Source organism: Hordeum vulgare, chromosome 4H (assembly GCF_904849725.1).
Source record: "Hordeum vulgare subsp. vulgare chromosome 4H, MorexV3_pseudomolecules_assembly, whole genome shotgun sequence".
NCBI lineage: Eukaryota > Viridiplantae > Streptophyta > Magnoliopsida > Poales > Poaceae > Hordeum > Hordeum vulgare.
In genome coordinates, this window is record NC_058521.1 from 377,142,816 (window position 1) to 377,152,373 (window position 9,558).

The following is a 9,558-nucleotide window of genomic DNA, read 5'->3' on the forward strand; positions in this document are numbered from 1 at the left end:
CAATCTCAGGTATACGTGAAACCAGTCGGAGAACTCGCTTACGTGCAAAGCAGATGGGCGAACAACTGAAGGTAGAACCGCACTTACTCATAATCTGGGTGTTCTAACCAATGTTGTTCATTTGTAGTTATTTAGTGTTCATCCGTCCGTGGCAAGGTCCAGACCAATGCTTCTCTTGGGAACATTCATAATAAAGCACATGGCGGTGAGGTGTAACGCGCACGGCGGCTAGGGTTCGCTCCTGGCCGCCCTCGAGAGCGACCGAGGAGCATTCTTTTGGGAAAACCGTGTATAGGTAATAATCCTCGAATCATTAGTAGTGTAGAGAAGCAAAGCTTGTGCACTTTCAGAGCCAACAATAGATCGGCTTGGCCCATTGCCCATCTTGGGAACAAAGAGTTTCTAGATCTGCACCTATGTAGTCTTTGAATCATTATACCATCTCGATAAAAATATAGATATATTCTGCATCAACTAATGTGAGAACTGGCATGCAAAGACAAATAGTAACATGAACTCTTGCCAAATGAGAGTGCACAAATGTCGGGACCCCGATCCTAAGCCATAGGAATCCAGCCTGTAACACATCGCAGCCCTTTGTGGTCTCACGCACGGTTAACTCCACGGCTGCAGCCTTACCTTAGCCGGGACCGTTTGCGTCTTTTGACTCACGTATGCGATAGTGTCGCTAGCAATCCAATGTCAAAGAACCCGGATCGACATGTTTAGTCATAAACCAAAGTGGCAGTACCACACAAGGACAGGAATACATGACCCAACAAAGCAGGTGTCGGTCATCAGCGAATGTAGACGAGTCGTAGCAAGCTACAAGGACTCCATTACATCGCGTGACATTTCCCCAAAGAGGACAGACACAGCAGCTAAGAAGGACACATGTCGGTCAACCAATGTGTCCGGAGCAGTAGCGAACTACCAAGGCTCATTGGATCACAAAGGGGCATTTCCTTGTAAGGAGTGCTACTAAAGTTCACGACTAGGTAATCGAACCCCATACATATCACGTACGACACACGTACGCATGGCATACCGATATGTATAGATACATCGATGGCATCACAACATAACCATAAACATACAACCTTTATTTAAGAGGCTCGGAAGAGCCACACACATAATATTACACATTAAGGGTCTCACGACCTATAATAGCAGTCATTCAATTACAAGCCAGCGGAAGAGTTTAAACTGTCTGAGTACAGATAGGGCAACTAGAAGGCACATGGCCTGACTATACTACAGCTCCAACGTAGGGCCAGATCGTAGCTGGGACACCAGCTACTCGTCGTCGTCGATGTCTACGAAGAACCCTCCATTAGGGTCATTAGCAACCTCTGCAACATGTATTAAGCAAACATGAGTACGAAGGTACTCAGCAAGACTTTAGGACAACTAACTACTCATGCAAGGTATCAAAAGGTATTGTGGGGTTTCATGCGGAAAGCCAGCATTTGACTCGTGGCTAGACAACTTGCATTTTGAAATTATTTTTTTGACAACTTGATTTCTCGCACACGAGTCCACTAACACCACAACAATACACTATCGTGGAATCATTCCGTCTCCATACGGAAATGTCGTCCACGACACTCACGCTTATCTTAGCAATTTTACGAGTAGCCATTGAAGTTATCTATGAACAACATATGTCTCCAAGTAGTCCATATCCGCGGACGCGGATATTCGAATAGATCATAACCCTGCTGGGGTGTACTTCGACACACACGCTCTCGCCACTTATCGCCATATGCACGTCATGCACCTCGGCAACCTTCAAGCGGAAGCCCAGCGAGGGAGTCGGCCATGACCGTTAACCACACTAGTACCTAGTCCAGGTTTATCACCTATCTGAGAGTAAACCGTACGGAAGTCCGGCCGAGGTTTCCACCACGGCCTCAAACGATGTGCGCAGGGTTCCCAAGCCCACCATCCGGGTGCCACTTGGTACACCATGCCACTGCCTACCGCATCACGGCCCACCTCTCAGGTCAGCACCATGCACGGCCTCCAGCATTACTATAAACACCAGAAACTACTTGCAACTCCTGGACCGAGTACTACGCGATTAATAGGCCGAGCGGGGTCGTATTTCAGGGCCCAGCATGTGGTAGTATCTAGCCTTGGATTACATACACGGAACTCAGTTCCTATGGACGGTTCCAATGAAACAACCCGCCATGTACTCCTACACAGCCTTTCACCGGTACCTTTACCAAATCAAGTTCAACACACAACCTTTGCTCACCGAACACATTCTCACAATTCTGTTCATCTCCCAGATGACAGACCATACACAACTCTAAGCATAGCATGCATAGCAGGATAAGGCACATCATAGCTCACGCAACTACCAGGTATGCTAGGTTGCAAGGTTCGGCTATTTACTGTGACAAGGTTAGGTCATGCAAAGGAAGTGGTTTCAACTAACGTGGCAAAAGTAGTTGTAGCATTTGATCCTAATGCAATAAATAAGTGCAGGAGCAAGAACATGGGAATTATCGGGATGATCAAAAGGGTTGCTTGCCTTGTTGCTCAGAGGAGGAACGATATCCGTCAGACGGATATTCGGTGGAATCCGGGGGTGCGGAGCCCACCGAAATGAATGGCAACATTCAGTAACAATCATATGCAATCAAAATGATGCATGAGCATGGCATGAGAATGCAAGGTGATAGGTTATTACAATCAACATGTATTAGGTTTAGAGTTGATTTGAATCACATTCGGATATTAATTCAAACGGGGTATTCGGATACCGTTTTAATTGATTCGACCTGATGCTCAGATCAACTTGAAGTTAGCATGCATGAAACGTCATGTTATGGTACTGATTTTAATTAGGACAGTGTGTGATCATTGCATTCATAATGAAATTTGAATAATTTTCCAAATTCCATTTAAAAAGTAATTATAAGAATTGAATTATTCCTTATTCCACATTTTTGGGTTCTGTAACTTTTTCAAACATGGTTGAAAATAGCATAATCACAATCCTTGAATTTTTCTGATACTTTTTCATATATAAATTATTTTCATTGGAGTTACAGATTAATTTCTATGATTTTTACAAGTTTTAGCAATTTACTGGAATTATTTCTATACTGGAAATTCTTTTTATTCCATCAGACTGACGTCAGCAGGTCAGCCGACCTGTTCAGGTCAAACCTGACAGGGGGATCCACTGGTCAGCCTCTCTGGGACTAATCCTGCGCTGACCAGCCCCTAAACTGAGTTGACTTGGCCTTGGGCCCACTGTCAGCGAGAGATTAAGCTCCTAATCTGCTGGATTAGCTTTGCCACGTCGGCCCCAACGGAGGGTGGTCGCCGGCGACCAAGCCCGCGGCGGAGGGCTCGCTGGAGACGACCTAAACAGCGCTGCACAGCACCAATTCGAACGCGGTTTGCAGCTACGAAACACTGGCGAAGTAGCCGATCTAGCAGGGGTATCGGGGGTGGCTAGGGTCGCCGGAAGAGGCGCCGGCGACGAGCCGAAGCGGTGGCCGAAGCTCGGCCTTCTTCGAGCGATGGCTCTAGGGCACGGGGAGGGCAGCTGAGGGGCTCATCACGCTTCTGGAGGCTCCAGGAGCTCGATCCCTAGCTCGAGCGCGTGGATCAAACACCACAGCGACGGCGACGACATGACCGGCGGCGAGAAGCTCTCGGCCTTGGTGGGGAACGGGGCTACGATGCACGGGAGAGCGTGGAGCGAGAGGGGAAACGACGACGAGCTCACGGCGGTTCCGATGGTGTTGATGAAGGGCTCGGGGGTGCGCCGGAGGGAGCGAATCGACGGGAGAGTTCCGGCGGTCGGAGGTGGAAGACGATGGCGTTGGGGCGATGCAGAGCTCGGGGAAGCTTCGGCTTCTGCAGAGAGGACCAGAACGACGAGGCGGAGCTAACGAACTACTCGGAGGAATGTTCCCGTGGCTCTAAGCGCTGCGGCTCGAGCTCGGGCTCGTGGTAATGGCGGCAGCAGGAGGAGGAAAATATCCGAGAGGAGGGAGAGAGCTATCGCTAGGAATGGATAGAGGAGGCCTAGGGGAGCTTATCCCCGTCGTCGCGCTTTCCCGGGGGCTCTGGAGCTCGCCACGGCGAAGCAGGAGGTGGAGGGGCCGCCGTGGTCGATCTCCCCTCTGCTAGAAGGCAGAGGAAGAAGACAATCCTGCCCCTGGTGGGCTGGGCCTCCTCAGGCGACAGGTAATGTTTTTCTTCTTCTTAAATTCTTTTCTGTTTTGTTCTGTTTTGCTAAATTATGTTTTGCTATTTATTTCAGCTCCAAAATGGTGGTAAAAATTATTTTAAACACACCTGAATATTTGTTATAATATTCCCAACCATTTCCAAAGTTTTCAACATTTTTGAAAATTTATAGTTTCTGATTTCAAATTTAAAATTTGAAACCAGTGGCTTTTGCATTAAAATAAAATGCTTAAAGTGTCAAGAAAATAGTTTTCTCCAATGCTCATTTGCTTTCATGATTTATCAGAAAGTTTGAACATTTCTTGAGGCCATTTTGGGTTCATTGATTTTAACTAGTTTGAGATTTTCTTTATTTAAAGTAGTGGCTAGGTTTTTGAGTTTTTCCTTTGCCACTTTCTTGATCTTGTTGGAAAATCTTTGATGCAAATGCAAAGAAGACATGAGCACAAGACTAACTTGCTTAAGGGTTAGGGATGTGACAACTCACCCCCACTCAAAAGAATCTCGTCCCGAGATTTAGAAGTCGTTGGGAATAACGCAGGATATTCAAGTCGGAGACGATCCTCGCTTTCCCAAGTTGCCTCCTTTTCAGAATGGTTTGACCATTGAACTTTAAGAAACTTGAGGTTTCGACGTCGAGTGGTACGCTCAGCTTGATCAAGAATACACACGGGGTATTCTCGGTATGAAAGGTTATCTTGGAGATCAAGCGTTTCGTGGTCCACTTCAGGGATAGGATCCGAAAAGCAACGCCTGAGTTGCGAGACGTGGAAAACATCATGAACTTTGGAAAGATGCGGAGGAAGTTCCAACTGGTAGGCAACTTCTCCTCGTTTAGCAAGTATGCGAAAAGGACCAATGTAACGAGGAGCCAATTTGCCCTTGATACCGAAACGATGGGTACCCTTCAAAGGTGTAACCCGAAGGTAAGCCTTCTCGTCAACTTCAAAGGTCACAGCCTTATGATGACGATCATATTGGCTCTTTTGACGAGACTGGGCTGTTATCAACTTTTCACGAATGATGCGAACCTGCTCTTCTGCATCCTGGATCATATCCGGGCCAAAGAGTTGCCTCTCTCCGGTTTCTGACCAATTTAGAGGTGCTCGACATCTTCGTCCATAGAGAACTTCAAAAGGGGCTTTGCCCAAGCTTGATTGATAACTATTGTTATAAGCGAATTCGGCGAATGGAAGGCACTTCTCCCAATTCATCCCGAACAATATAACACAAGCTCGGAGCATATCTTCTAGAATTTGATTCACTGTTTCTACTTGACCACTTGACTGGGGATGGAAAGCAGTGCTAAAGGATAGGTGAGTCCCCATGGCATTCTGAAAACTTTCCCAGAAGCGAGAAGTAAGGATACTTCCACGGTCTGAGTTAATCTCCAGGGGAACACCATGAAGAGACACTATTCGAGAGATATATAATTCTCCTAGCTGGCTAGCTGTTATACTCTCACGAACAGGAAGAAAATGAGCCACTTTGGAAAGACGGTCAATGACCACAAAGATAGCATTATTTCCTTTCTTGGTCTTGGGAAATCCGGTAATGAAATCCATGCTAACTTTATCCCATTTCCATTCAGGAATAGCTAGAGGTTGAAGGGTGCCAGCAGGCCTTTGATGTTCTGCCTTAACTCGACGACAAACGTCGCAGTTAGCAACGAACTCAGCAATTTCTCTCTTCATCCTAGTCCACCAGAACCTCTGGCGTAGGTCCTGATAAATCTTAGTACTACCGGGATGAATGGTGAGAGGAGAATCATGAGCCTCCTTAAGGATTAACTGCCTTAGATGTGGGTTCTTGGGAACCACTAAACGATTCTGGAAGAACACAACACCTTGATCGTTCATGGAAAATTCTTTAGCATTTCCGCTAAAAATATTCTCCTTGATCCGTGATATACCCTTGTCACGCTTTTGGCCAGCTATAATTTGATCCTTAAGAGTAGGCTTCGCCACCAGGGTAGAAAGGAATCCTTGAGGAACAATATGAAGATTCAACTTCCGAAAGTCCTCATGGAGATGTGGTTGACCTTGTTGTAGCATCAAATTGTTACAATAAGATTTACGACTTAGCGCATCGGCCATAACATTGGCCTTCCCTGGGGTGTAAGTTATCCCTAAGTCGTAGTCCGAGATCAACTCAACCCATCGTCTTTGCTTGAGATTCAAATCCGGCTGGGTCAAAATATATTTCAGACTTTGGTGATCAGTGAATATTTCACAACGATTACCCAGAAGGTAATGTCGCTAGGTTTTTAGTGCATGGACCACAGCTGCAAGCTCAAGGTCATGTGTGGGATAATTGTCCTCATGTGGACGCAACTATCGAGATGCGTATGCGATCACATGACAATCTTGCATGAGAATGCAACCTAATCCTTGTCGCGAGGCGTCGCAATAGATAACAAAGTCCTTAGAAAAATCTGGTGGTAGCAACAGAGGTGCGGAAGTCGGGCGTCTTTTCAGTTCTTGAAAACTATGCTCACACTGTGGTGTCCACTCGAACTTTTTATCCTTCTTGAGGAGTTCAGTTAGAGGCTTTGCAACCATGGAGAAATTCTCGACAAAGCGGCGACAATAGCTCGCTAGACCAAGAAAACTCCTAACTTGCTTAACCGATTCAGGTTGAGTCCAATCAAGGACAGCTTGAACTCTCTCGGGATTGACAGCAATACCCTTACCAGAGATTACGTGGCCTAGATAGGTCACTTCTGGTAACCAGAGTTCACATTTTGAAAATTTGGCATAAAGGCGATGCTCTCGAAGTTTCATCAATACCAGCCTTAGATGCTCGGCATGTTCTTGTTCATTCTTTGAGTAGATGAGGATATCATCGAGGTATACTACGATGAATTTATCCAAATACTCCATAAAGATTGAATTCATCAGCCGAGAGAAGGTAGCTGGGGCATTGGTTAAACCGAAGGACATAACGGTGTACTCATATTGGCCATAACGAGTAACAAAAGCCGTTTTTGGAATGTCCCCGTTCTTAATCTTGATTTGATGGTATCCCAACCTCGGTTCCATTTTGGAGAAGACTGAGGATCGAGCGAGCTGATCGTACAGATCTTTGATCCTGGGGAGCGGATACTTGTTCTTAATGGTGACCAGATTAACTGGTCGGTAATCTACAACCATCCGATCCGTTCCGTCTTTCTTCTTGACGAAGAGGACGGGGCAAGCCCAAGGAGAAGAGCTAGGACGAATGAAACCCTTATTCAAGGCCTCATCTAGCTGCTTTTTAAGTTCGACTAGCTCCAGGGGTGCCATCTTATATGGTCTTCTGGCTATTGGGACAGTTCCCGGAACAAGATCTATCACAAGCTCTACATCTCTGTCAGGTGGAATTCCTGGCAGTTCCTCTGGAAAAACATCCGGGAAGTCACGGACTACCGGAATGTCTTCAAGTTCGGGAAGAGGGATGGCATTTAAGGAATAGAGCTAGCATTTGGCAACTCGAGTAGAGACATTTACTATCTCACCCGAGGGATGGGTAAGCTGGACATTTCTAGTATGAGTATCAATCTTGGCATAGTGAGCTGACATCCAGTCCATGCCCAAGATGATATTAATATCCGAAGATTTCAATGCTATCAATGAGGCTAGAAAAACTAGCATGTCTACTAGAATTTCATTGTCATAGGTTATCCTGGAGGTTTGCCATTTACTACCAGGGGTTTGGACAACCAATGGGATTGGCATATCACAAAAAGACATGTTATGCAACTGTGCATAACTTTATGAAATGAAGGAATGAGAAGACCCAGTGTCAAAGAGAATGGACGCTGGGTGATGATTAACAAGAAGCGTACCCAGCATGACGTCGGGATCCTCTGCAGCTTCTTATGCTGACACATAGTTCACACGGCCACGTGCAGGAGTTGGCTTCACATAGTACGCTTTGCCCGACTTGGCCTGCCCGACGGACTCTCCGGGTTGCTTAGCACCCACATTCTGAGGACACTCACGGGAATAGTGCCCTGGTTCTCCACACTTGTAGCATATCACCTGGTTGGCACGTGGTGCAGCATTGCTAGCTGGACCACCATAAGCTTTTGCTGGAGGGTTGGCCTGATTCGTCTGAGGCACCACGTAGGATGGTCTCGGAGTGTATTTTGGTGGCAGAGAACTGTTTGGAACCCATAGCCTGCGTTTTGGAAACGCGGAACCAGAAGACGAGCCAAAGTCACGGGAATGCTTCCTTGTGGCTTCGAAGTCAGTATGACCAGTCTCGGCACTGATCGCTTTGTTGACTAGGGCTTGAAAGCTTGCACAGTCATGGAGGCGCAGGTCTCGACGGAGCTCACGGCTCAGACCCTTACGAAACCTTGCTTGCTTCTTGGCGTCACTAGACACCTCCTCTGTCGCATAGCGGGCGAGGTTACCGAACTCGCGGCTATAGGCATCCACAGACAACTTGCCCTGAGTGAAGGCACAGAACTCCTCTCTCTTTCTGTCCATCAGGCCCTCTGGAATATGATGCAGACGAAAAGCTGCACTGAAGCCTGTCGATGTGGCCACTGGTTCAGCGGGACGCATAGCTTCAAAATTCTCGCACCACAGATTGGCGGGTCCTTCCAGGAAATATGCCGCAAAGGTCACCTTGTCGGCCTCAGACACATTCGCAGAGCGGATCTTGCGTGAGATGCTGCCCAGCCAGTCATCAGCGTCGAGGGGATCGACGGAATGATGAAACTTTGGAGGATTCAACTTCACAAAGTCATTAAGGGACACTGCAGCATTCCTAGGCTATTGAGTCGTATTCTACTCAATACGCTCTAGCAGTCGGTTGGTCTCCCTTTTGTTTCTTTCTGCCTCAAGCATCACTTCCACCAGAGAAGGCGGGTGAGGCAGGTCTTCCTGCGACGCTTGACTACCCTCGCCTTGCTCATGAGCAGGGGCACGGTTCAACCTGGTGAACACCATCCTGACAAACAAACTCATAGCTTAGACCAATATCATATCAATACTAGCTATGGATTAAGAATGTACTGAACACACGGAATGCGGAAATGAATATCCGAACAACATGGTAACAAGCAACTGCTATATATACACCATGGTTCATACACACCCTTACATAGTTCAGTACACCCTTAACCGAAGAGCAAACTACTGGCATTATGAAACTACTCATCAGAGGCTTACAAGCTTCCTATACATTATTTATCTAGGCCTCCGGAATTCATTTCACATTACATGCATACTTCACAAGTCATGCAGGACTGTGAACGTACGGCTACTGCCATACTATCCTTCCGCTCACAGCTCAGGCATCCGCATAGAACATCTCATAGAGATTACCTCCATGACTTGGAAGCTCAAC